The 4134-nt window shown below is 50.0% G+C and overlaps 1 pseudogene; it reads right to left on the bottom strand.

Moving 5' to 3' along the window:
• LOC112071836 (cyclic nucleotide-gated channel cone photoreceptor subunit alpha-like) overlaps nucleotides 1–4134 on the bottom strand; it is a 30662-nt pseudogene that overhangs the window by 3289 nt on the left and 23239 nt on the right.

Below are 4134 nucleotides of genomic sequence, written 5' to 3'. Positions count from 1 at the left end.
CGCTCCTCTTCAACATCCCAGCCCCACTCGCTCACATCCAGCCCCACCCGGCCTTCAATCCCAGCCCCAGTCGCCTTTCAGCACCAGCCCCGCTCCACTTGCACCATCCCAGCCCCCACTCGTCTCACATCTCCCCGCCCCCGCTCCTCTTCACATCCAAGCCCGCCCCGTCTTCACATCCAGCCCCGCTCCACTTCACATCCCAGCCCCACTCGTCTTCACATCCAGCCCCGCCCGTCTTCACTCCGCAGCCCCGCCCGTCTTCAACATCCCAGCCCCGCTCCACTCCACATCCCAGCCCACTCGTCTTCACATCCCAGCCCCGCTCCTCTTCACACCAGCCCCACCCGCCTTCACATCCCAGCCCCACTGTCTTCACATCCCAGGCCCCGTTCCTCTGTCACATACCCAGCGCGCCCGTGCTTCACATCCAGCCCCGCTCCACTTCACATCCAGCCCACTCCGTCTTCACATCCCAGCCCGCTCCTCTAATCAGCCCACCCGCTTCAAGACCCAGCCCACCGTCTTCACATCCCAGCCCCGCTCCTCCCTTCACATCCCAGCCCCGCCCGCCTTCACATCCCACCCCGCCCTTTCCTTCAACATCCCAGCCCGCCCGCCTTCACATCCCAGCCCCGCCCGGCCTTTCACATCCAGCCCCGCCCGCCTTCACATCCAGCCCCGCTCGTCTTCACATCCCAGCCCCGGCCCTGTCTTCACATACCCAGCCCCGTCTCGTCTTCACATCCAGCCCCGCTCCTCTTCACATCCAGGCCCCGCTTCGTTTCACATCTCCCAGCCCCCGTCGTCTTCACAATCCCAGCCCCCTCGTCTTCACATCCAGCCCGCTCGTCTTCACATCCCAGCCCCGCTCGTCTTCACATCCCAGCCCCGCCCGTCTTCACATCCAGCCCCGCTCGTCTTTTCACATCCCAGCCCGCTCCTCTTCACATCCCAGCCCCGCTCCTCTTCACATCCCAGGCCCCGCTACGTCTTCAATACCAGCCCCGCTCGTCTTCCACATCCCAGCCCCATCGTCTTCACATCCCAGCCCCGCTCGTCTTCACATCCCAGCCCGCTCCTCTTCACATCCAGCCCGCTCGTCTTCACCATCCAGCCCCGCTCCTCTTCACATCCAGCCCCGTCCTCTTCACATCCCAGCCCCGCTACTCTCACAATCCAGCCTCCGCTCCTCTCACATCCCAGCCCAACTCGTCTTCACATCCCAGCCCCGCTCCTCTTCACATCCCAGCCCCGCTCCTCTTCCACATCCCAGCCCCGTCCTCTTCACCATCCCAGCCCCACTCATCTTCACATCCCAGTCCCGTCGGCTTCACATCCCAGCCCCGCTTCCTTCTTCACATCCCAGCCCGCTCGTCTTCACATGCCCGAGGCCCCCCCGTCTTCACACTACGTTCCTCCAATCTGTTCCCTGCTCAATCCCGGTCTAATCAAACTGGAAAAATAAGCCTCGTGTGTTTTTAGAAGAAGAACCTCACCTGTTCTGACCTGACGAATGTGTCTGCGTAGTAGACTACGTCTGAGGTGTAGTCCAGGACCAATCCACAGCATTGTGAATGTGTTCTGGAGTTCGTTAAAAACATCCTGTGGGACGACAGAACAACAGTCAACAACAATATAACGACAAACGTTCAACAAACGTTCAACAACAAAATACAAAACGAACTGTACGTATGAGAACAAACCTGGTCCCACTAGCATCATCAAGGTTGTAGAAAACATGGTGCAGCGATGATAGGTGAGCCAGTGTAGTAATTTGTCTGTTGACGGGTCCATGATCCAAATCTTCTTTCCTGAAACATGACCCGCAAGGTTTTACACATCCAAAATCAAAATCAAATGTAGTTTAAAAGCCTTCTTACATCAGCTGAGATATCTCAAAGTGCTGTACAGAAACCCAGCCTAAAACCCAAAGCAGCAAGCAATGCAGAAGTAGAAGCACGGTGGCTAGGAAAAACTCCCTACGAAAGGCAAAACCTAGGAAGAAACCTAGAGAGGAACCAGGCTATGAGGGGTGGCCAGTCCCTCTTCTGTAGAAGCACGGTGGCTAGGAAAAACTCCCTAGAAAGCCAAAACCTGGAAAAACCTAGAGAGAACCAGGCTATGAGGGGGTGCCAGTCCTCTTCTGTAGAAGCACGGTGGCTAGGAAAAACTCCCTAGAAAGGCAAAACCTAGGAAGAAACCTAGAGAGGAACCAGGCTCTGAGGGTGGCCAGTCCTCTTCTGTAGAAGTGCGGTGGCTAGGAAAAAACTCCCTAGAAAGGCCAAAACCTAGGAAGAAACTAGAGAGGAACCAGGTCTGAGGGGTGGCACGTCCTCTTCTGTAGAAGCACGGTGGCTAGGAAAAACTCCCTAGGAAAGGCCAAAACCTAGAAGAAACCTAGAGAGGAACCAGGCTATGAGGGTGGCCAGTCCTCTTCTGTAGAAGCACGGTGGCTAGGAAAAACTTCTAGAAAGGCCAAAACCTAGGAAGAAACCTAGAGAGGAACCAGGCTCTGAGGGTGGCCAGTCCTCTTCTGTAGAAGCACGGTGGCTAGGAAAAACTCCCTAGAAAGGCCAAAACCTAGGAAGAACCTAGAGAGGAACCAGGCTCTGAGGGTGCTTCAATCACAAAGGGGTTATTATTTTTTATGTTCGTGTAGCATGCTGCCAGGCGTGCCTTATCCTTCACGTCTTGGGGCAGACGACCCATCAGACTACAGTCATACTTACGGTGGTCCTCCTTCTTCTTCTCCTCCTTCTTAGGCTCTTCCTTCTTAGGCTCCTCCTTCTTAGGCTCTTCTTCTTAGGCTCCTCCTCTTTCTCCTTCTCCTCCTCTTTCTTCTCATCTTCTTGCGCTCCTGTTTTTTCTCCTCTTTCTTTATTTCGTCCTTGTCATCTTTTTGCTATGGATGATGGATGTTTATTCTTCATGTTGTTGTTAAGGACTAAGGTGATCTATAAAGTTTTCAGATCATTTTTATTTAAATTAATCATTTTGTTGTTGGACATGAAAGAATGTAAAATCACTAGGAAATCAGCTCAAAGTTATTTTAATTTAGAAAATCTGTTCCCATGTAGTCCCACGCATAAATGAAGCCATATGTGATCGTATCCCAATGTAATCAAGGTAGCAGATTATTCTGTTATCGTCAAATACTATATCTGATTGGGATACTTGTGGTCAATTTGCAGTGTACTATATATTTATTTATAACTATGTTCTGGTCCCCCCGACCATCCTACTCAAGGAAAATCGGCATATGCCTGAATGTAATTGTGGACCCCTGTTCTACAGAAACAGTGACAGGTCTGTCATATCCAGGCTGAAACAGTCCCAGAGTGTTTCAGAGGGCATTACCATATGTGAAAGTGCAGTTCTATCATATCCAGGCTGAAACAGTCCCAGTGTTTGAGGGCATTACCGTATGTGCCCTGTAGGTGGCAGCACCACTACTATTTATGTTCACCATACAGTTAGTTCACTCCTCATGAGAATAACTTTATATTGACATAAATATAAAATGGTATAGTTCAACCATTCACTGAATGTTGAATAAGGAGTAGAAGAGTTTATACTTAATTTTAGATGTATCTTTTTGAGATACAATATAACCAATAGCCAGGACTGTCTATAGAACTATTATGTCTATAGAACTATTACAGTACAAACAATGATAAAGTGTCTTCTCATTCTATAGTTGCAACTAAAATCCAACTGGAGCAAAATACATACCAAGGCTGCTATTGACATAGCAGATCTTTAATATCCATAGTCATACAAGCTTATCTATGTCTAAAGAACTATTACAGTACCAGAGAGCAATAGGTACACCTATAGTATCTTTGCAACACACACCGATCACACCGAACTACAGGGCAAATGTCTACCACGGACGAACACAATCGACAGAGGATCTTACCGTCTACGGTCATACAGGCTTATATGGATCAACAACTACACTATATACCAGGATTTACAGTGTACCAATAGGTTAAGACCTTCCAGTGTCCTCTATAAACTAGTGTCGAGGGCTACGTTCTACTTCCTCTCTAAAGAGCTACATTCTACTTCCTCTCTAAAGAGCTACATTCTACTTCCTCTCTAAAGAGCTACATTCTACTTCCTCTCTAA

Source organism: Salvelinus sp. IW2-2015, unplaced genomic scaffold, assembly GCF_002910315.2.
Source record: "Salvelinus sp. IW2-2015 unplaced genomic scaffold, ASM291031v2 Un_scaffold1738, whole genome shotgun sequence".
Classification (NCBI taxonomy): Eukaryota; Metazoa; Chordata; class Actinopteri; order Salmoniformes; family Salmonidae; genus Salvelinus; species Salvelinus sp. IW2-2015.
Note: the sequence above shows the minus strand (reverse complement) of the source record. Positions and strands in the feature narration are given on the sequence as shown.